Genomic DNA, 25,123 nt, shown 5'->3' with positions numbered 1-25,123 from the left:
CTCACTGCTGGCCTCCTCCTCCTCCACCTGACCCCTCCACAACCTCCTCCAGGAAGCCCTCCAATCTTCACTTCCAGACTCTAGAAGAGCAGAGGGTAAACCCACCGTAAACCTACCTCACTGAGGCCCAGCAATAAAGGGCCTGATGTAGAGTGAGTGGAAGGAACCCAGGCGACACAGTCCCTAGCCTCCGATTACTCAGAAATACTGTGACTGCTGACTGGACTAGAAATACCCTTGACGCTCGGTTAACCACATATGAGCCCAAATCCCTGATTTGGCCAAGAGACACCCGCCAGACCCTGAATGGCTGGAGAATACAGCCTCTTCAAGGCCCTGATTTGCCAGAAAACACTCCGACCAGCCTTGATTGGCCAGGAGATGGCCCTTAGTCGAGTGGCTGGGCAGGGTCCCACTTCTCCCGTGTCCCCATGGGGACCCCAGAAGCAGGGCAGCCTAGATCTAGGAGAGGTGGGAAAAGGTGATTCCCTACATCTGGGCCCAGGACGAGAAGGCCCTTTTCTCGGTGATGAATCGATAATGATTACCTTTGCGGCTGTGATCATTCTGGGTGGAGCTGACACACTCGTCTGGCCCCGTGGGCTCACAGCAGCGGTAGGGCGTGTCCTGCAGGAGGGGCCGCTGGCTGCAGCGGTGGGGGAACCGTAGACGTGCATGTGGTCACACAGCTCCAGTGCAGTCACCGTGGAGAACCAGCCTGCCCTCCTCCCCGAGTGGGACTTTCCCCTGCCCTTGGCGGCCTCGCCCCGGAAGGGGTCGTCCAGTTGGCGCATGCGGTCCAGAGACACGGCCTCCATGTTGGGGACCCCGGGCCTGCCCACCGGATGAATGCGCGCCAGCCTCCTGGGTTTGGGGGATCCCAGATGATGAACAGAGTTTCGGGGGTCCGGCTGACGGCCTCCAGGGGACTCCGCGGCGCATGGAAGGCACTGGAACGGGAACGGGCCGCCGCGCGGCTGGGGAGCCGGGGCTGCGCGCCTCGTTCACGCGGACTGCGCTCTAGGCCCGCCGGATCTCGGGCGCAGCTTGGTGAGCAGCAGGTGGCTGAAGCTGGTGACAGTCACACACTGGTGGCACCGGGAGAGCCGCGCCTTGCTGCCGAGAACTGGGACGTCGCCACCAGCACTGCGCCACATCTTGAGGCTGACGGATGCGGCCAGACAGGAGCCGTAATGAAGGACCTCACTAGCGCTGTTGGAGTTGGTGGCCACTCATCCCTCTCTGGCGTCTGCTGAGGGGCAGGGACCAGCGTCCTGGAGGTGACCCAGGGGGCAGGGATGTGGGGGTCACTCTAGCTGAAGGAGCTAGGGCAAGCCGCGTGACGTCTCTGAGCCTCAGTTTGCTCACCTCTCCTTGGAGAACACCTGGTCCCCCAGGGCCCCGAGCCCCATCACAAGGCACACAGAGCCCAGAGCCTGGATCCGCGCTGCTCCGGCCGCGCAGGCCCCGCGGCAGCCCCAGCCCGCCGGGTCCTAGCGCCGCTGCTCGCTGCTGGGTCCAGGCCTGGGAGGCAAGCCAACTGCTGTTGTTTTAAGCTTTCATATCCTGTAACAAAGTTTGCCAGTTTTCTCAGCTCCAGATGACGGAGTCCTCATTACCTTCCTCCCTACTTCAATTTAGCCAATTCTACATTAGAGCTCCAGTTACATATTTTTCTATGACTCCCTCAGCTCTGCTCTTGGTCATTGGTCAGTGTCATTTTCAGACTGTCTTCCTTCCAGACAGTGAAATGGCTGAGAGAAGTTAGCGCCTCACCCGTACTTACCACACTCTTCAGGATGTAAACCCATTCTGGATGCTTCTGTTAGAAGGATAAACTGAGGCATAGACGTTTTACCAGTTTATCTGTGCAAAAAATGACTTGATTTGCGCAGCACCAGACTGGGAGTGGTCGGAAGTGCTCTACAGACAGGAGCTGGGGCTCTTCTTAGAGAGAAAAGGCAGAAACAAAGGAAGGAAGTTACTGATGGGCTGTAGCTTACAGCCTAGTGGGCTGCTTGTGATGTGTGGTCCTGAGCATTTTGATTTTGGAACCTTGAGGCATTTACAGGCTTAGATTTTGGTTTGCTTGAGAAGGCTGCCATGGCAGTAGAGCCACCTCCATCGAATGGGCTCCTTGTTTGATTGGTTTGACACTCGCATGGAGTAGAGGAAGCCCCTTATGAGGACACGAGGTCTTCACTTATTATACCGAAGACAGAGATTTCGTCTTCCCTGTTGACTGCTTGTGACAGATCCTGCACGCTGGATGCAAAAACTCCATTCTTACTCCTGTGTAATACTCTTTACTTCATTTTTGAGCCTGGGGCATTTAAACCAGTTTCTGGACTCCTTTCCAGATGATCTATTTCTGCCCACCAAGCCATCGATGTGAGACTGACAAGGGGGAAAGAAGCCAGTGTCTACTCTGTTGCTTTGACTAGTTCTGAAGGTAAGCACCGTTGTGGAGATGCTGTGTGTTGTTTGTTTGCTTTTTCTGCATCAATGTCATTAGAGTGTCCAGCATCCAGTCTTCGTCTCATGAGTGCTGGGAGTCAGGGCACGGGGCTTGAATTGTAATCAAGGCGATGTGATCATGGGACCAACAACTGGCTTCCTGATGCTTTGATTTGGGAGGAAACAGTGTGGTACTTGAGCCAGCAGTTGAACAAGCAGCTTCCTGATTACCCCGCTTTCTGGTAACTGGGAAAGCAGCTGCCTGATTGGGCCGGTTCTTCTAGGGTGTTTTGGCAATCATTTCTAACGGCTGAGCCTTGGTCTGGTTCCTTCAGTTCCCCCCATGATTTTATAAGCACCCTGACCTAAATGCCTGTCTACTTAAACAATCTAGAATAGTTTCCATTGTCTGCATCTGAACCAATGCCCTGCTGTTTTCTAAGCGCTTAGAACTATTGTTGACACACTGTACACAGACCAAAATTATTTGTCACCTGGCTGATTTTATCCCCCAGAAACCTCTACCCCCAAATTTTCTTTCTTTTTTTTTAATCAAATGGAATAAGATACCACTTACTTCCTCAAATATTAGGACCAGAGTGAGGGTAGAGCATAGTAAACCATATGGCTGAGACTGAAGAAAGAAAGAATTCCCGGAAACAATCTAGGTATTGTTCATGAAGAGCAGGAAATACTACCTGTGGAGGCAAACAATGAGTATGTAGTAGAGAAGGCTACTTTCAAATACTTGTGTGCATTCCAGAAGATGATGCTTGTTTACTTCAGCCAGTTCTATTTGGGAGACAAAAACACCACATAGGGAATATTGAGAGCAGTGAAAAGGAATTGCTTAGGACAATGCTATTTACACCCTCTCTAGCCACTCACCCCATTCCTCAGAAGTGTCAGAATCTCAATTTTTAGCCTGGGCACATTGCTGCCCAAATTGAAGATTTATTTCCTAACTCTTAGCAGCTGGGTACAAACAGGTGGCTAAGTTATGGCCAATGAGATGTAAGCAGAAGTTTTGTATGTGACGTCCACGAGAATTCCTTACAAGGGAAGAGGCAAACAGCGCTTTGCCCCTTCTACTTTTATACTGTGCTGGGCTGCAGATGTGGTGCTGGAGTTCTGGCAGCCATTTTAGTCCATGAGATGCCCCTGATGGTGCAATGGAAAAAGAGGGTCATGATCTCGTTATAATTAAGGAGCCACCATGACAATTCTGAGCGGCTGATTTTTCAGAATCCTTTTGTAAGAGATAGGAAAACTTTAACTTGTTTAAACCGGTGCTGTTTTGGAGGTCTTCTGTTCAATGCAGAGGAACCAATCACATTTAATACAGATACAAACAAGCTGTAAGAGATAGAGATGTGACTTTAAATTCTGCACAAGGATGCACATTACAGACTTATGAAAGAAAATAGAAATGGAAGAATTGAACAAAATTCTCCAAAGGGGCAAAGAATGTAGGGCAATTTTCACAGTGTCAAACATTAATATCATCTTGTTAATATTTATCTTTACAACTTTCTATACAGCATCGGAATCTTATTCCATTTTATGAATGAAATATATGGTGATCTAGGCTCTGCCAATCAGACCGCTCACCCAGGACCTTAAATCAAAAGCAAGTGAGGCTAGGCTGGAGAGCAGTAGGAGCTTCTCCTGGGATGTGCCAAGCAAAAGTGGTGTCACCCACGTCCAGTGACAATGATGTGGGAGGGTGAGATGTGGGATTGAGAAATTAGTGATGCAACAGAGCAGCGACAGAGTTCCTCTCTGCAGTAGCTCTCTGGTTGGATTTTGGCTCTAGTTCTGGCTATGTTGTTGCTACTTGATGCTTTCTCTTCCCCAGTCTCCACAGTAATTCAAATCTGAGTGCTCCCCGACATCTTTTAAAAACTCCTTTTATTTACTTACATCAGCCAGAGTCAGTTTGTGTCAATTGCTAAAGTGAACTCCATCTGATACACATCTTCTAATAATCATGCAGTATGTAATCCTACAAAGACACGCTTTGATTTAAATAAGGAATTTCAACCTGTCTTTTTTTCTGAATTGATTTTAAATAACATCCATATGTTTCTCCAGGGGCGAGAAGTCTTAGGAACTTCTTTGATTAGTCTTTTTGCCTTTCTAAATTCATGTTTCAAAACCAATTCATTTCAACTTGAAAAAGATGAATTTGGATTGAAATAATGAACCCGTATGTTTCAAATGGATTTTGAATTTACCAAGAATAAGACTCCTTAAATCCACACTCGATAAATACCCATCTAAACCTGTTAGAAATGTGACTTTATTTAATGTCATGCAGAGCACTAGGAGGGACATAGTACCTGTATTCAGTGACGTCAGTCTTTCCAAAATTTTATCCATTTTGTCAAGGAAACTTCTGTTAAGTGCCTGGCTCATAGTTGGTCCTTAATAGACATTTATTGATGATTAAATTTGGTGGGAATAACTGGATGACTTTCCTGGGATTCTGTTTATGTAAAATTCTTGTACCTAAGAAAGAAGGGGATAATTCAACAGCAATAGAAAATAATATTTGATCTCTATAATTTATTACGCTGATTAGATGATGGCTAGTAGATGTTTTAGACCAAGCACAATTCAGCCCCCTGCTTATCTAACCTTTCAGTATTCATTTCCAAGTGCACACCACTCCTCCCTGCCAGTGTCAGTGAGCATTTACTAAACAGGCACATGTGCAAATTACCTTATCAGGTACACTTTCAAAGTTTGTACCACACACACCGTATTTCAGCCCTTGAGGGACAATGCTTCCTGACTGGGCTACGGGTGAGATACCATTATCTATTGAATTTCATGATTCGGGTATAACAAAGTAAGATTTGAGAATCACTGTCTTGAGAGTTTTGTTGCTGGGCAATGGTTTTCCATTATATTTTTAACTTAATGTTTCCTTTTAAAAATATTTTTATTTTTAATTGAAGTACAGTTGATGTGCAATATTATATAAGTTACAGGTGTACAATATGGTGATTCACAATTTTAAAGGCTATACTCCACTTACAGTCTTATACATGTTGCACAGTATGTCCTTGTAGCTTATTTTATACAAAATAGTTTGCACCTCTTAATCCCCTACCCCTGTTTCCTTCTATATTCTTTTTAACAAAACTTCTTTCATCCTTTCCCCTCCCCAGTTGTTACTAAAGGGAATATCTGTACTTTTTTGCTGTGTTTGTTTGTCGTGTTCCCTCCCAGACTAGGTGCTTCTCAAGGTCAGGGCTGAGGGCATTTTTCTTTCTATAGCACTGTCACCCTGTCTGGAATATTATTTATCATAATTGCTGCTTAATAAATATCTATTGTGTAAATATAGCAAATGGAGATGGACTTGAAGATTTCTTACTGTGTGAGACAGTGCCCTTCCATGAAAAGAGCTCAGACTTTGGGATCAGAAATGTAGTTTCAAATTATTCCTCTATTACTTACGAAATAAATTATACTAATTTCTATATTACTTAAACGTAATGAGTACTATTCGCTGTGTCCTGGACTTCAGTTGGAAAAAAAAGAAATGATAGGGTGTTGACAAGATTAAGGGAAATTACTGTGTAATTTAGCTCGGTGCCAAGTGTCCTATTGGCACACAGTGATGTTTGCTCCCTTACTCACTGGCATGAATTCCAGGGGGTGTTCAGGTTGCTATTTCACTTGCGTAGAGGAAGCACTGGATAGACAGTTGAGAAAACTGAGCTCTGAGACTCATTTTGACCTTGAATGAGTTTGGATAAAGCCCCTAAACATTCTGGGTCTCGATTTCTTCCATCTCAAATGAGAATAACATGTATCAAAAGATAGAAGGTAATGAAATTAATAGGGTGAAAAGCCTTGGAAAATTTTCAATAACTACACACATAAGAGATGTTACTATTTCTGTTTCTGTTTTCATTGTTCTCAGCACAATAAATTATCATTTATTAAAATTAATGTATATATGTATTTGTTATTAGGTATAAATATTTTTTTTGAGGCTAAGAAGATGTTATTAGAATGCCCCTGAGGGCTCAGAGAAAAATGTTGATTTAAAACATAATGATTACACTGAAAAATAATCTTAAGGAAGGAAGTACAACTGTTAAAGAAGAGATTTTAAAGATGATTTTTAGCTTGAAGATTTTGGACAGATTGAAGAGAAGGCTAAGACAGGTGGTGCGGGCTGGGTTTGGGATACCAGATGTGAAATGACAAGGACAGGAACAGAGATTTAACTGTGGAAAAATAATAAGTCCTAGAAATGTATAACTGATTTTCCAAAAAAAAAACCGTTCACCTCATCTCTGAGTGCAGAATTGTGCAATATGGTCTTCTATATACAGCTAACCCCGGACTAATAAAGCCGGGAGCAACTTGCTGATTATTTTTCTTCATCTGGTAATAAACCTGTTGTGTTTTGCTCCATTGCAGCCAAACTCTCAAAGTTCTCCTTCCAACTCTCCCAATTCTAAACAGCTACTGTTCAAGAAACTCTTTTTAGTAAGTGTTTCAAATGAGAAAATTGTGCAAATGTTTGAAGAGGAAATCTTTATTTGTAAGAAGAATATTAACAAGTCTCCATTAGAATTTATGTTTAGAAGTAAAAACTCAGGCAGAGAAACATCCAAGGATAACTAAAAGTTCCAGTTTCTGAGGTTTACACCCTACGATGTACTTAAAAATCTGCAATCTTCATTGTCATTTTTTAAAGGAAAATGCAGGATATTAGGACTATCAATACACACTCTTTTAAATCACATAGATAATTTTGAAAAGTGGATATTAATGTCTCAGTATCTGTCCTGGGACCTTCTTCTTCCTTTAAAGGTCATCTTCTCTTAAAGGTTGGGGCTCATCAAGGATTTTTCTAGAGTCACTAATTACCTGGTCATATTCTGTCTGAAAGATGTTGGCCATTCTCATTATCTTTAACCTTTACTAAAGACTTCCAAATTGGTGTCCCTAATATGGACCTCAACAATTTAGTCACATCATTCTCTGCTAACTCGATCTCTCTACCAGGATTTTTTATAGATATTTCAATATCAGTACATCTAAATGTGAGCACATTTGTTTCCTCTTTAAACTTTTCCTTCCTTCCTTCCTGCTGTATTCTCTATCTTATTTGATGGTAGTACTTCCCATCCAGCAGCCATGCAAGGAATCAGAATGTCCCTACAGACCCCAACTTTCTTGCCCACCCTACCTTGCATATCATAAAATCTTGCTGGTTGTCCCACCTAAGTAGCCCTGGGATACGTTCCTTTATCTTTGTCCTTATAACGCGGCTTTTGTTGAACCCTCATCTCACACAATACATTCATAACTCATCTCCCCTTCCTCCAGTCTTATCCCATTGTGACTAATTCTTGATCCTGCCAGCCAGAGTGATTTCTTAAAACCCAAATTTGACCTGTCACAAATTGATGTATAACCCTTCAAAGAAGTCCTAACTCTTATAGGCTAAATATCAAACCCTTCAATGTAGCATATAAGGAACTCCTAGATTTAGCACTTGCCAACGCCATCCCTACACACTTTTCCAGTTGGGTTGTTCCTTGCCTAGAAAGCCATTTCTACCTTCCGAGCCTCCCGTCTATGTGGAGTTCCTGCTAACGTTATGAGAGTCAGTTCAGGGCACCTTCTCTAGGAAGCCTTCCTGGACTCCCCCACGTGCCCTCACTGTGTTCCTCAGGACATGCCTTGCTCTGAGCTTCTGTCATTGATTTTCACGCATCTGTCCTTGCCCTCCCTGCCTGGCATTTTGATTATCTCTTTGTGACAGCCCTTCAGGTTGGTTGTGGGTGACTTGGGGACAGGGACCATGTTTGTTCCCCTTCACATCCAATATGCTTAGATTGAGAGCTTGTACAGACTAGTCACAGGCTCTATTTTCAATGGATGAATGGCTATATAGAAGTGCAATGAAATTATAAAAAGAGGAACAACATCTTGAAAATGTTTCATCTGTGTTCTCCTATTCATTCTTTGTCAATTTTACTAATATTGCCATAGATAATATTGTCACAGTGAACACTGTAGGCTGTCTAAGGGGAAAAGAAAAGAGACGGGGCCATCTATGTTGGGTCATTTCTTTGCATTCCTACATCTAAGATCTAATTAGATCTCTGAAGTTTAAGCCTAAGTCAGTAATTTAAAAGGTAGTGTATGTTTTTCTTACCTTTTCATTTTAAGGATCTTACGACTGGTTAAACAATTCAAAATCACTGTGAAAGTCTGTCTAAAAATAATTAGGTCATAATCATTTGGAGACAGTTCTGATCTATTCTATGGATCTGAGGATAAATGGCCTATTGCCTTTCTATATATTTTGCTTTGTTATCATTTTTTTTCCTCCAGAGGGTTAATTTGCTGTCCTTAATCCTATACTTAATGCTTAAAATTAAGTTTAAATCGTCCATCTAAGCATAATGTATTTTAATAAAATAAATGCCAGTATTAAAATAAGTAGTCAGATGCCACCTTCTGGCTCTTGAAGAAAAGGAGAAAGAAAGTCAATATTTGTACACAAATTGGTGTATTGAAGGTGGCAGTCGGTTCCTTCAGGTTGATTTTATTCCCCACCCTTAAACACATACGGTGTATCCCGCCGTATCTTCAGGCTGTGTCCGCTACACGTAGTAGAGCAATGGTAAGAAAGAAATACAAAATGCAAGACTTTGATCTTCAAAGTTACCTAATTTCCCTTTGCTCAAAAGCAGTTGTTAGAACTGCAGAGTTAAAAAGTCTTCTAAAGAAATGTAAATGGCCGTCTGTGCAACTTTAGTCTCAGGCATAAATCTACAGACCCAGGAAACAATGTCACCATAAATCCAAGTGGCAACGTAGGTCCACAGAGGGAGGAGAGAATGGCATCCCTTTGGTGATTTGGGATTAAGCTAGTGGAGTGTCCTCCCCCGCCCCAAAGAGGAGGAAAGATTCTGGCACACTTCCCTTCTGCTTCTTTTCAAACTGTGGGTTCCACAAGTCCATACCTTCAGGAAGGTGTTTATAAGTGATTTATATAATGTGACAGAAGAGTTATGTTTGAAATCTGTGTTTTCTGTATTCTCATCAAATTGATAACAGGATTGAGAAATTAAAAGAGTTTGTCAATAAAGTGGGTTTTATTGGGGATGGGTTTTATTTAATGATGATTGAGGAACAACCCTGTGATAGGTACCAGGGTTTTTGCCCTGCGCCTATAGTTGTTACAGATGTTCTGATGTTTCAGAAAGGTAAAACCAAACTCAGGACCTGTAGGATCCTGCTGGGGACAGCTGGAGGGAACCTTCCCAAGAATCTGGTTAATTCTAGGTTATTGTTAAGGGCTGAATTGTGTCCTCCCTCAATTCTTATGGTGAAGTCCTAACCCTGAATGCAACAGTGTTTGGAGATGAGATCATGAGGGTGGAGCTTTCAAGATAGGATTAGTGCCCTTATTATAAGAAAAACCTGAAAGCTCTCCTTCCCTGCGAGCCAGGAAAAAGTCCTCCCCAGAACCCAGCCACCCTGACCTTGGACTGCCACCCTCCAGGACTCAGAGAAAATAGATTTCTATTGTTCAAGCCACCCAATCATTGCTACGTTTTCATGATACCCTGAGCTGATTAATACAGTTATCCTGCATGAATAAGATTCTTTGATCTTAAATTTTTTTTTCTTTTGAAAGCCTCTGATTACATTCAGTCTGTTCATTTTATTTTTAATATGTTCTCAGTTGATCATGGCTCACAATGTCCTGAGATTGAGCCCCTCAGGAGACCACAAGGGGTCACTAATTATGTAGCAAGCTCCCCCTCAGACTTATTCTCCAGAGATGAGAATACAGATTTTTAAGGGGCAGAAGTCAGACAAAATTAAGTTGATCTAAATGTGCTGGTCTAAGAGGTCCTAGTAAACATATTTATGCTATTTATAGTTCACAAAAATTTGTCTTCTAAGCCATGAAAGTGAACATATATGCCTCTTAAGGAGCCACAATCAAACAAGTATTGGTGGCTAGAAGTTGAGGAGAAAGTTACAAAAAAATAGGGAAATTCACATGGATACAGGTCAATATCATGGTTTGAGTTTGGGATCTTCATGTTAAGAATTTGAACTTTTTATTCAACACGCACACTTGGACTCTGATCTTCTGTAACACCCAGTTGAACTAAGTAAGTTGATGAACGAAGTCTGAAGTCCGTCATCATATTCGGTTCTTTAACACTCGTGAAAATGTCGCTGATGGCACTCCATGAATTTCTGCGAATTCTCTTTTTTAGTACCTTAGTAAGGAAGTGTGAAAAAAAAAACCATGATCAAATTAATGCTAAAACATTTCCACAGGCTGGAGGGAAAAAAAAAAATCTGCCTAGAAATCAGGCGTGGAGGAGGAACGAGCAGTCCCATGTGAACTTTTGGTTGCTGGGGAGGGTTTTTGTTTTTCTAAAAATGTGGGCCTGTGAAGGAGAGGTGAGAACCAGGGCAGAGCCTCAGTCTCCAAGCAAGTCCTCTGCTTCCTGCAGTCTTGGCGCTGGAGGGTGGTTAATTGCTAGAGGTGACACGTAACATAGGGAAGAGGAATGAATGTGATGAGACGGACATAATTTATCTGTCTTTCTCATTTCTCTGCTGTTTCCCACTCCTTCCTATTTATATATATTGTCAAATTTCATCCACTCCTCCTTCCCTTCTGGGTTTGATAACACCGACGTGTCCTAATCCTTAATAATTCTGATTTGATTTTCAAACTTAGTTTGCTTTTGAGGAAAGAGGAAAGGAAGCAAATTGGTGCTCTAAAACCATGCAAACAGAATAAACAGCAAGTCAGCGGAGTGGTGGGATTTAGATTGCACTCAAGCTAAAGACGGCAAGAGATGAACGGAAAGGAAAGAAAAAGCACCAGGATAGTGGGCCTTCTCTGACTCAATCTCCAGGTGTGTTTTGCATTTCCCATTCAAGCTTCTAAAGAGCAAATGTGCAGAGGACATTTTAGGGTTTGTGGAAATGCACCAAAAGTCTTCCTTTGCACATTCTCTGCATCCTTTATCCCACCACAGGGAGTTTGACCCAAAGAGCTTCTGATCCACAAGGCAGGTGACCTACAGGGTTTTTGCAAGGACTCACATACAGAGGTGAAAGGTTAATTTCCCCAGTGCTTCAGAGAACCTCTGGTGTCTGGCAACAACAACAACAAAAAACTATAGGTTAGCTAATGTTGGATATTCTTACCCTAATTTCAAAATATTTCTGTGCCTGATTTATTTAATATTTCAGAGACATATGCCACATATTTTTCAAGGAAAGCCCAAATATGAAATATCTAGTTTTATAATACAGAGAGGTTAAATTTTTAAAAGATATTTTTTACACTTGCAGAAATATTGCAAAGAATTCCTATATATGCTGTAGTAAGGTTGCCCAAATGTAAACATTTTACCATCTTTTGCTTTATCATTTTCTGTCTATACACACACACACACACACACACACACACACCTCTTTTTCCCCCTGAAATATTTGAGTACTTTGCAGACATGATACTTCTTTACTTATTAGGGTGTAACTTTTGCTCAGATTTATTCAGACAGCAAAGTTATTTCATGTAAATGATGGATTGACGAATAAAATTTATAAACGATTATTTTATAAAAAGGCTTTCAGGAACATGTCTTGTGAAGTCCAAGAGTTTTTTTATGTTTCTGTTTTATTTTAAATAAGCAGACAAAGCTAACAATGTTTGCATAGTCACTGGAGAACTTTAGAAGGTGCAAAACATGACACCATTTCTTGAATGCCTATTACGAGCTAGAAACTGTACAGTGTATGTATATGCATGTGTGTGTGTATCAATGTGTCTAACAACAGTGTCCTAAGGAAGGTATTACTACCTTCATTTTGCATTGAAAGAAACTGCACTTCAAAGTAACTAAGTGGCTTGCAGATAGTTACACAGTTAGTAATGCTAGAGCTAGGTAGACTTTATTCTGACCTCATCTTCCAAAAAAATATAGCCAGCCAGTCACAAAATTCAACAAGTCTCTTCTTGAAGATGGCTTAAGATGAGTTTCTTTAATTCCTTTAGTAATTCATTCCTGGGTTACATCAGTCATTGTCAAGCAATTTATCTGAAGCAAACTCAAATCTGTTTTTCTATCATGTAAAAAACTTTACTTCTTTGAAAATCTCTAGAAGCATCAAAAATATTCTTTTTTTAATGATAAACAAAAAGCAAAGAAAAACTTCATTTACTTGAAGTCACTGATAAAGTAACACAACTTCATTTTTATAGTAATTCAACAGCCTTCATTATTTTAAACTATCATTTTGGTCCCTTTCTGTGAAACTTGTTTTTATCTGTTCAATTTCTACAAGCTTTTTCAGCATGGGCACTGACGATACTTGCCTAAAATAGATTTAACTAATGTAAATAATAAAAGAAAGCCTTTGTATAATGTTTTTCATACATATTAGCATCACTGGGGTTTTTCTACAACCATCATGACTTGGTGTTCATAACATATAACTAACTTGAACAAAGTTACAGAAGTACAAATTGGTGGAGACTTTTTGAATATAGCTTTCTCAGACTAAAATTACTTGATCTTGATCATTGCTCTATGCACTAGTAATGCAGAAATCATAATAAAAATAGTGGCGGATTCTATCTGTTCAGTGTGGTCTATATGATTTTAAAAAAAAAAACTTTTTGCTGATTTTTAGATTTTTTTCTCATTTTATTTTTTTTATTGAAGTATATAGTCAGTTACAATGTGTCCATTTCTGGTGTACAGCACAAGGTCCCAGTTATGTATGCACATATATATATTCATTTTCCTGTTCTTTTTCATTAAGTGTTATTACAAGATATTATTTTTTTATTTTAAAGACTCTTCACAGGGATCCTTACAAAATGCAACCTTCTACAGCTGGGATGTCATAAAACAGGAGGAGTGGGAGAGATATGAAGTTTCAACTTGAGAACTTTTTCTCGAATTAAAAAAAATTGTTTGACTTTAACCCAAATGTTGATCTATAAATCCTACCACTGAGCGTTTCAAAAGCACTAATACATACAAGAAAACTAGCACCTTTACACAGACTTTAAACACATGACTAAGTAGTATTGATGCTGGCTTTTTCTCTGACTTCAAGAGATCATTACATTTTATTAAATTCTAGCAATAACCCTATTGTGAGGTGGTCCATCTTCACTTTATAGATAAATAAACGGAGGCATGGAGAAGTTATGTAAGGGGCTCAAGGTCACCCAGTGGGGGTTTGGTGGAGTATTCTGGACGAATGGTCCTGGCCCATCATATTTTTGGAGGCAATTGAAAAAAATGGCTTTCCCATTTTACGTAACTGTCTATTCACGATTTTTAAATCTCAACTTTGAAATTTTATTTATTTATTTTTGGAAAGTTAACTGTGTCTTTGATATTTAGAATTTTTATTTAGTGTAACAATTTTACATTTTATTAGAACAATTAGGGAATTTTTATTATTTCCCTGAGTTGGTTGTCTATTTTTTTTTCTTTATTCCTTTTCATTATTAACTTGGATATTTTACTTTAAAAAAAAGTTGATCTTTTCTAAGAACCAGCTCTTGAATTTATTTATCACTCTCCATTTTAATTTTTCTAATTAATTATTATTTTTGGCTTTTATCTTTATTTTCCTAGCATCTTGAGTTGAACTTCACCAATTAGATTCTAACTGCCAAACCCAATGTGTATTCTCTGGTTCCCATGCTACTTGATCTCTCTGTAGTATTTAATGTTGTTGGACAGAACTTTCTTCTTAAAATGATCTTCTCCCGTGGATTTTTTGACTCCACACTTAGTTTATTTCTCTTACTTCTCGGTCTACTCTGCGTTTTTGAAATGGAAAATCCCCTCTGAACTTCACTGTTGGCTTGCAAGGCTTCTCTCCTCCTCTTGAAACCTCAACCAACAACTTCCTAGATTTCAGCTCTCATTGAGTAATATGACTTTTTAACAGCTCTATCGAAGTATAATTTACGCACCACAAGATTCACTTACTGTGAGAGTACAACTCAGTGATTTTTAGATCATTTATAGAATTGCACAACCATTGTCACAATGCAGTTTTAGAATTATTTCCATTGCCACCCAAAATTCTCTCATGCCCATTTGTAGGTAATTACTGCTCCCACCCACAGTTCAAGTCATCAACTGACCTGCTTTCTGTTTTTATAAATTCACCTTTTGGGGACGTTTCATATAGATAGAAGTAGGCAATACGTGGTCTTTTGTGTCTGGCTTCATTTACTTAGTACAATGTTATTGAGGTTCATCCGTGTATAGATATTTTATTCATTCTTCTCATTGAATAGTATTTCATCATACAGGTATATCCTGTTTTGTTTATCCATTCATCAGTTGATGGACATTTTGATTTGTACCGTTGGGTTATTGTGAATAATGTTGCTATGAACTTTCATGTCTTTGAGTGGACATATGTTTTCATTTTTCTTTGGTAGCTTTCTAAGTGTGGAATTTCCAGATCACATGGTAAGCTTTTGTTTCACTTTTGAAGAAACTGTCAAACTGTTTTCCAGAGTGGCTGCACCATTTTACATTCCTACCAGGAAGGCAGGTGAGATCCAGTTTGTCCACGTCTCTGCCAATATATGGTTTTGTCTTTTTGATTGTAGCTGTTTTAGTGGATGTGAAGTATCTTATTTTGCTTTTATGGATATAATTTTTTTTGCTCCCCTGTAACATGAGTTACAGTGAGCAAATTTCTGGGTCACATAACTGGAGGGTCCTGGGGTGTAGCTGGAACCAGCTCTGTCTGGACAGAGCTCTGTAGCGGGTCTCTTCAAAGTTTGCAAAAATATAAAGAAGATTTTACTCGACTTAGTTTGGCTCACTGTTTTTCGGACTACTGGCTTAGACTGGGCCACTCTAATTGGTCAGAACTGAGTCACCCTGGCTCTGGAGAGGAAAAAGGACTAGGCTTGCTCAGGCCACGTAATGTGAGCTTTCCACAGCAGAAAACGTCTAGAACCAGACACAGTTGGACAGGGGGTCCGGAGAGACAAAATCAGCACACGTCCACAACTGTCATTTTTGTTGCTGTCAGAAGTTGAAGTATAAAATGAGTACCATTTTAGAGAGGGACTTTATAACAGTGCATGCTCCACTTTCTGGCTTTACTTTTAGAAATGTGGAGTTTTGGAGAAAGCAACTGAGCTTAAACTCTCAGATTTGCTCTGTATTTGCCACATTCACGCTTGTATTTGCCAGTCCAAGTACACATCCAGGAAGACGCCAAGCCCTGACCCTGACACATATTCCCAGAGAATCTACATTAAGACATGCTTTTGAAATACAGGGTTCTCTGAAAGGAAACAAGTATATTTTAATGGGCCATCTTTAAATATTTTCCGAATGATAGAAAAACAAAACTTTGCAAAACGTAATGATTTTCTATAAATTTGAGAAGACTGGGAAGGATAATGTATACCCTGACCAGTCTCCTGGTAATATAAGTGCAATAATACATAGAATCATGGATTCGTTGGGCTAATGCTCTGTAAAAGAACTTTTATGATACCAGCCTACAGTGATGTGAGTAATTTAAAAATTGTCTATTTTCTGTTGATTCCTTTATCCTATTCTGTTTTATTCAGAGTCTCCTGATTTTCACTTCCTTAAAGCCAAACAACTGGTGAAAGAAATATAATTAGAATTTATTACTGTCTGGTATAAAAAAAAATCTATTCACTAGGTTTTGAGGATAATCTAAATGACAGTGGAATATGGTGAAAATCATTAGGAGTTAAAGATGGTGTTTTAAAATTTTTACTTTTTCCCTAGAGCCATAAGCTTTCTTTATTGTATTTCCAAAGTATTAAACTAGATATTTTATTTTCAGAATAGAATTTCACAACAACACTATGTTTGCAAGTATGTCATCATCATCATTATCAACCAAATTCATCTTGTATACTGATTATTAAAAAATGCTTAAAACGTTATACTAACATTCATACCTTTTAAGAAACTGCATTAAGTTGTGAAGAAAGCAGAAATTTGGAGTTAGATCTGAGACGGAGCCTTAGACATTGCATTTGTTTGCTGCCTCACAAGATTTTTATAAATATTGAATGGGATAACTGCTATGAAAGCTCAGTGACAGGAGTTTTTGTAAATGTAAAAATAATTTCCTTTCCTTTACCAATTCTTATTTTCCTTTTTCTTTTTTTTTTTCTCCCTCGTTATCTTCCCTTCTCCCTTCTTTTTCATTTAAAAAAATTTTTTTTTCGTATAATTTCTTGCTTCTCTCAGATTAGTCCTCTCTGTCTTTTGTTCTTTTATGGTTCATTTGAGTTTCAAGCTTCTATCTTTGAAAGTTGAAGACCAGTAGGAAAAGAGCGTTTCTCTGTGGAAGTTCCTCCCAGGAGTTCAAGGACTCACTCTGATTGGATAGTTGGTGTTCACTCCTAAGCCAATCAGTGCTTCCAAGAGATATGGTGCACTGACTGATAAAAGCCCAGTCATCTCCTGCAGCAGTGAGAATGTGTGGGGAAAATGGGATAGAGTGATTCCTTAAAGGGAACTTTGGGTATTTCTACCTGGAGAAAATGATTGGAAGCTGGATAATTAAAACCCAATGAGCATTCACTACATTTTCTTTCTTTATAGAGCTCACAGTTTAGTTGAAGAGACAAAATACATCATACATGCATGTATCTGTACATGCATACATAGCCAGTAAAAAAGCTCAAGTAGAATTGCTGAAAAATAAATGTCTTAATGATGATTTCTAGAGGGGGCAGTATCTGTGGTGATGAAGAACACAGTCTGGAGCCAAAGACCCTGTACCTCAGTTCCATATTCATTCTAGTAATAGTACCTACCTTATATAACTTTTTAAGAATTAAATAAGTTGATGCACATAAAGCATGTAGACCTTTGCTGGCATATCGTAAGTAAACCTTGGTGTTAAGCTATTATTACCAAAAGAATTCGAGACGATATCTCTTGCAGCTTGAAGACTAAGATGCAGTTAAGTGGAGAGAAGTGGGAGGGGCATTCCAAGTAGAAACAACCAATCAGCTAAAAGTATGAGAAAAGGCGCATGCATGTACAAGGAGCAAGCGTCCACAGAGATGCCGATGTAGAAACATAAAAAGTCACCTCCCAGAACCTTCATAAGGCGCTAAGCTGGCTTCCCCACACTGTCCTTTCGCTTGGTATCTTTTCACTTGGTACTCTTGCTCCTTTCGATCACTTCCTTCCTCATCTTTTAAGACCCAGCCTACATTTCACCACCTCCTAGGTGTGGATGTCTTGTTGGAGGGAGGTCACCGTCTAAAAGTGTCATCAGCCTGCCTACCCAGCCTTGAACTGAGGACGCGAGATCAACACAGGCCAAGCTAGAATCCTTCCACTTCATTAGTTCTCTTCTCCCAAGGGCCTGATGACTTTGTTTTTCGATCCAATGGGTATTCCTGAATACTCAACTTCTCCTTCTTCTTTGAAGTATTTTATCCTGCTATCCATCCAGTCACTTTCTGCTAGAAAGGTCCCCGTCTCAGTGTCACGGTGATAAGACCTTCTGAGGCGCTCCTCTCATGTTAACGGTCCTTCCTTCACAGTCTGCTTTTCAGGCCCCTCCTCTTCTGCACTTGATATTAATGCTCCTCACCTTCTTTTCTGGGCCACTTTCTTTCCCCCCTACTCCACATCGCTCCTCACCTTCTCCTGTGACTCCAAATGTAATGTATGAATGAGCTAATGGCTTCCAATCCATATTTTCAACACATTTCTCCCTCCCGAGACAAAGATCCTTATACACATCTGCCAGTACCTCCAATCAGATGTCTAAAGGGAATTAAAAAGAAATCTCAACACATCTAAAATGGAACCGTTTCATATCCTCAACAAACCTCTACCTCTCCTCATGTGCTCATTACCATCTACTCAGATGCCTGATCCCAAATTGGGTTTTCATCTTCTTCCTCTATATCTCTAATTTTCTAAATGTCTTGGTCTTTCCGCCTAACTACCATAGTGCCAAAACCTTGTCCTGGCTAACATCCACCCTGCCGCCCACCGTCCCCACCACTGGATTCTTGCAATTGCCTCCTAAATGATCTTTCTGAGTCCAGGCTTGTTTCTTTCTAATCCATTACCCTAACCTTTTTTTTTTTAAATTGTCATCCAAATGACCACCTTTGACTACACTACATCTCTGCCTGAAGGTGTTTAACGACCCCCACTGCCTTCAAGCTAAGTCCAGAATATTACAGGCCTCTCATTATGTGTTTTCTGCTTTCATCTTTAGTCCTGTTCTACGTTACTTCCTCTAGCTTACCCGAGTCCTCCCCACTCAGCCCCGTCGTGTCCTCCAGGCTTTCACGCGTTTTGATCCTCTCTCCGGATTATTTTTCCTCCTCCCCCCTTTTTAAAAAATTTTTATTGTATTGACACCATTAAGTTATTCTCTCTTTGACCCTCTCACCTCCTTTGTTCTCCAATTCAGTAAACTCACCAGATTTTCCACATGCTTCAGGTACCAATTTTATCTTCTTTAAGGGCTCTTTATCATCTAAGACCCAGCGTGGTGTTGTCCTGCCCTGGAACAATCAGTCGGAACCTCAGATTTCCCAGCGAAAGGCCTGCATCATCTTCCCCACTCACCTTCATTCTTTTTGGTACTCTCCATTTCAGTTGATGGCATGTCACCCACTCAGACGTCTGTATTAAATTCTGGGAATTATCCTTGATTCTTCTGTCTTTGTTAGACACACATCCAATGAATTTCCAGATTTTCCTAATTTTACTGCCTAAATGTTTCTCAAATGTCGTCAAGTTTCCCTTCATTGCTGCTACCACTGCCTTAGTTTAGATCCTCATCCACCTCTTGACAACAACAAAAATAGCTAAGGTTCATTTTTATGCAACAATACTCATTTAAATGTTTTACATGCATTCTCTTAGTTCATTCTCATAGACAATGTCTTTGAAATACGAAGTACTGTGATCATCTTTATATAGATGAGGAGCTGGAAGGTCAAAGAAGTTTGGCAACTTGTCTAAACTCACACAGCTGCTCTAGGGTTCATGCATTTTAATGGGGGCTCTAAAATACAGTCACTAATGGAGTCCTTGATCTTGTAATGGGTCCTTTTAAGATCAGGTGCTTGTTTTTAAACTCTTCCTCGATTTTTAGTCAAAATATGTCACATGGCTTGCCCCGAATCCTGTGTTTTATACTGAAATCATTAAAAATATTTTCTGTGACTCTTTCATGCTGACACTGATGCTGCCTTTCCAAGTGAATTCGGGTCAAAAGAGTAGTAATCAGAAACAGCTACTGAAGGCAGATCACTCTCTTCTCTCTCTTCCCTTTCTGCAGTGGCATAAGCTTCCGTAGAGCTTTTAATCCTCCAACTCTGGAAGGGCTTCGGCAGGCTTAATATTTTGTTTTTCAGCCTACCTAAAGGAAAACTCAATCAGGGCTTCTGCGACATACCCGCATTCTCATTTCCCACCGTCTCCTTGCTAGCTCATTAGGTGTCCACTGCTCTCCTCCCAAGCAGCTCCCCTAATTATGTCGGTGGTGCACAGCGTGCCTTCTTAAAGACGAGGTTTTTCACTCTGTTCCTGCCATTTCGCTGGAGAGGAAATCTGCATCCTAGCTCCAATGGAAGCCGTAAGGTCACCACGTGAAAACTTGGAGGGCAAAAAAAATGCTGTCAGTAATGAGATCTCAGGCATTTGGAAAGTTCACAGGGTCCTTTGTACAACGCTGAAGAATCCCTCTGTCTCCTCTGGTGCCGTTTCATGCTAATTTCAGAGCATCAGCCAGAATAAGGCATCTCCACTGAAACTTCAGTTCACAGTGGAGCCCCTTTCATCCTTTTTTTTTTTTTTAAGCAGCCAGGCAGTTAGATTTATCTTGTTGATCTGTGGAAAAAAGAAAAAAGAAACACAGTCACATGAATATAACAGATGGAACAAATTGAGGGGTTTGCTCCTACCACTTTTCTCCTTATTAAAATGAAGAGGGAAAAATTGCTTTTCAGTGGGGGCACACATCATCATTATGATTATTTAATATTTGAAAATTATGCGGCATTCTACAAGCCTGAAAGTTGCTGATAGAGGCCGGAAACAACAAATAGATGATGTCACAATTACAGGAATGTTCCTCACTGTGACGTTGAGTTTTGCCTTGTGACTCTTCTGGTTAGGTCCAGTGAGCCGCAGAAAGCCAAGTTTGTGACTTGTTTGATTCTATCACGTAGAGAAAGATACAGAGATGGGGTCAAGGAAATAATTATCTCTCTGACCTCCTGTTGTGTAATATGTTGGCACTGCCTCACTCTGGAACTGTAAAATCTGACTTAAATACAGATATGCTTGGGAAATTCTGGAACTGCACTCCCATAAAGTCACTCCCCATTGTCCTAGTTCTGAAATGTTGAGATTATTCTTCTAGGAATGTGCTTTCACAGTACAGGAAAGAAAGAACACAGGTAAACTTCATATCAGATTGGATTCTAACTCCCTAACCCCAAATATATAAACTGTAGAATCAAAGAAATTCTAGCAAAATTCTCTTGTTTAATCCGTCATTTGTAGGCTGGAGAATAGCTAAGATTTTTGCTCTCTGCTCTTTCTTCATTGGTCTTTTTCTTTTTTTAAGTGTTTTTCTATTGAGAAGTGAGTCATAGTCTTAAATTTGCCAGTCTTATAAGTAGAGAATGGACTCTAATCCACTTATGTCCCCCAGGCTCTTACTTAAGGCAGTAGAAAAATGTCCTTTGAAGTTGAGAAATTGTTTTATAGAGCACAGTCCATGGAATCAACTGTTCTGTGTTATGATTTAGCAGTTATGTTGCTTTAAAACACCAGATCATCTATTTTTCAACCTTTTTGATGTCTTCCTAAAGACAAGGCGATAACATAAAACCATTTGTGGAATATCAGCAAATAAAAAAAGGGTAGTCTAAATCATGGCTTGAATAAGTGGTGGTTTTTATTTAAATATCATGATTTTATCTAGTTTCTGATTTAATAACGTTATTTTCACTCCTACTGGACAAGGTTAAATGATACAGACCTCCTCACTGCCTCCTCCTCTTACCTAACTACCCACCTACCTTCCATGTTTCCAGTGTGACACTGTATATTATTTGGGGGAGGGGGGGTAGGAGCTGTTTCTGGCTTATCCCCTGATCCCTGCCATGCCCTGCTGATACCATTTTACACCACATATTGTGCTTTCCTTTGTAGCCCTTATTAAAAATGTAGTTATTTACAAACTTGCAAATTTTGCTAGTTAACTTAATGTCTGTCACTCGCAGGAAACTGTGAGCCTAACCAGGGTGGAGCTATGTTTATCTTGTTCAATGCCACATCCCATAGTGCTGAGCAAATCTATAAATAACTTCCAAAAATATGATTAACATTTGACCCAATGCTTTAAGCAGAATTTGTAACAAGAAATTCTGTCACTCAGTTCTAAAAGTTTGGAGGGAAAAAGTCACCAAGACTCCCTTAGAGAAGAATGACATAATCTACAAAGGAATTGGAGTGAGATTAGCAAGATTTCTTAATGGACACAAGAGATACTAAATGTAAATGGTTCAATATTTCCAAAGTTCTGCAGGGAAGATATTTTGAGCCTAGAATCCCATACCTAGCCAAAACTGCCTTCAGTTTTGAGGGTAGAAAATACATTTGGAGATACTGATAAATTCAGTTTTATCATTTGCACACTTTTCCAGCAAAGATTACTGGAGGATATACTCTACTAATCCAAAATAACTATGTACATGTACACACACACGTGCGTGCACACGTGCGCACACATACACACACACAGAGTGTTTGGAAAGTGTTTGAACCAGACAGCGGCAGCTATGGGCATACTTGGGGATGAGGGAAAAGAAAGGTTACAGATGTTACCTTGATGTTGGTAACATTTTAATATGTTTGCTCAAAATCTAGTAACCAACCATGTAACATGCAGACTAACAAATTTCCATGCAAACTAACAAAAAAGAAAAGTCTGTCAGCATAACCATTGGCAGGAAAACTAAGGGAGAGCAACAGGAAAGCCTAGGGTGAAAGCTGTCAAGGTAAGCTCAAATACAGTGGTAATGGAAACATTCAAAAGAGAAGACACAGAGAATGTGTTCAAAAAAGATCCAGCTCTACAATGTTGACGAAGGACACACCAAATTGAAAATAAAAACAGAATTTAAGAATAAAGGGGCATAAGGGAGTCTTATCAGGCAACGGTAGGAAAAGAAAGCACATGTAGCACCTTTAATATCGAACATGGAAATTAGTACCAAAAAACTGAAATCTTTTCAGGTGAAGGGTGTGTTATAAATGATGTAATTCACCATGCTGTGAGTCTTGATTCTTTACATTAATGATTGGATCTTTATATTAACATAAGAATCTTTAGTTAACAATCTTTATAGTAATTGTGATCACCTTGACATTAACATAAGTAGGCTTTATTTGCTTATTTGTAAGTTTTTCATACCAAAAGAGCGAACAACTTGGTAGGAGTCTTCATGGATGGCAGAATGTGGCGGGAGGGCTCTGGAGTGGGGCCCCAGGGAAGAGGGGCCACCTGAACCCAAATCTGCCCAAGCGCCTGGCTCCCTGTTCCACGGCGGGCGCCATGCTGTTCAGTATTGACATCATTCTTCAATGGTGGGGGAATAAGTTATGAATTGACTTAAAACACATCTGAGCCTTCTCTTTCACCATTTGCTCTCCATTCTCACACTACTAGCCTTTTATTCTAATTAAGTAAATACTGACGCCATCAAAATTGAGGGTTTTGAAGAACTTACCCTCTCTGATTATGATTTAACCCTTCCTTTAGGAAGTCATAAGCAGCTTTTTTGGTGTGTTTTATCTGTATATACACATATACCCAATGAGAATAGTGAATCATTAACTTACCATACAGATCATTTTTTCTGAAAGAGTCCACTGTTTTTAGAATTAAACCCAATTAGGGATGAGGATGACTAGCACCTTGATTTTGATTACCACCTGTATGTCAGTAGGATAGAGTTTTTAAAAAATACGAGCCACAGAAGTCCAGAGCTCTCACTGTATACAAATAAATAAAAGAGTTCAGAAGTGGAAAGTATTATGCTCAGAGTGTTGGGAGAGAGAAATGATCCTGAGAATAGTCCCTTGGAAGATTTTAAAGTTAAAAGATAAGATTAAAGAATGCCTAGGAAGCTTGGATTAGAGATTTATTGAACACTTTCTTAATGGAAGTGTTAATACAATAATTTTTTTAAGCCCGAGTCCCAGGGAAATATTAGAATTTCATTTTTGAGTTTATGATAAGTGAAGACAAAGTTCTGTTGCTTCTCTTCCTTGGTTGCCCTTCTGATGCATTCAGGGCACACACGTACAATATTAAAAAAAAAAACACGTCACTCTGAAAAATTAACGCTATAACTTCCTGAAATATAAATTAGAAAATGCAACTCTCCACTTCTTTTTGTCTTCGCATTACTGTATGAAGTTTTTAGATTTGGTCCTGTGAAATAGCAACATTTGATTTATTTGAATGGGCATGTGCCAGTGTTGTTCCAGAAAAGGTGATGGTGCAAGGTAGCTAGATCAGTAAGAAACATCTAGAGAGCTTTCTATCTCCAGCCTGCATGAAGTGCAACATTTAGTCTACTTTGGGATGATCTGAACGTTTAGTTTCCACACTCCCTGTTCCCGGTGTGTTTTATCATGTATCTGCTACCTTTCTGTAAAAGACAGAAGGGGAAGTTCAGTGTCGCTCTTGGTTTCTTTGAACTGGTTTCCTCTCTCAAATGACCCCAGCAGGTAGCAGTGATGCAGACGGAGAACCAAGTTATGATGACCGCCCACAGCATCACCTCCTCCGTCCACTCGGCCAAATGCCGTGTGTTTCCGGCTGCTCGGAGGGGCTGCTCCCGGGGGCCTGCTTCTGCCTAAACCAGTGTGCATCCCCTGTGACATTCCCACCGCATGCACGACATAGCCCCCGACACACACCGCTCAGGGTAGCGTGTCTCTCATGCGATGAAATCAATGGGAACGCAGCCTTTTTTGCCTGACAGTGTTGTCAGGGTGTATTATCTGGTTCCGGCTGTGGCTTCAGTTCATAGCAGTCGTCAGTTAAATTTCCCTTTCTGAATTTGAGCAAAGTGTGGTAATGTCACAGCCACAGGCGACTGCCGTTCATAGGACGGTTACCAGAGAAGCAAAGCCTCCTGGCTTGTCACACTGTATCTATCTCAGGGTCTTCTCTCCCTTCCTAGTCAGAGGTTTCCAAGAACGTTGCCTGGAGCAGTCAAGGGATGCAAAAGAGAGAGATTTTTGTTCTGCACTTAGCAACATTACCACACTTCACACTCAGTTTCTGATAAGGGAAAATTTAACTGACTTGCTCTGAACTCTATCAGATAATACACTCTGACAGGGCTGTAGATAAAGGCTAGAAAACCTACTAATTTATATTTCATTATCTTTGCACTTGGCTTAATCTGTTAGCTTTTGCTAAGTGTTAGACAGATAGCAAGGAGAGCTGAACTGAAATAGGGGGAGGGGAACCCTGACCCCACAGGGGACGTGGGAAGGCACGCCGGATACTCAGCCTCCTGTCTGCA

At 40.3% G+C, this 25,123-nt stretch overlaps 1 pseudogene; it reads right to left on the bottom strand.

Annotated features, from left to right (window-relative positions):
• Window positions 1-462: 462 nt before the first annotated feature.
• Window positions 463-24,461, bottom strand: LOC123613947 (alpha-N-acetylgalactosaminide alpha-2,6-sialyltransferase 6 pseudogene; annotated as a pseudogene).
• Window positions 24,462-25,123: the final 662 nt, after the last annotated feature.

Source organism: Camelus bactrianus, chromosome 20 (assembly GCF_048773025.1).
Source record: "Camelus bactrianus isolate YW-2024 breed Bactrian camel chromosome 20, ASM4877302v1, whole genome shotgun sequence".
NCBI classification, from domain to species: Eukaryota; Metazoa; Chordata; class Mammalia; order Artiodactyla; family Camelidae; genus Camelus; species Camelus bactrianus.
This window is presented reverse-complemented; position numbering and strand designations above follow the sequence as displayed.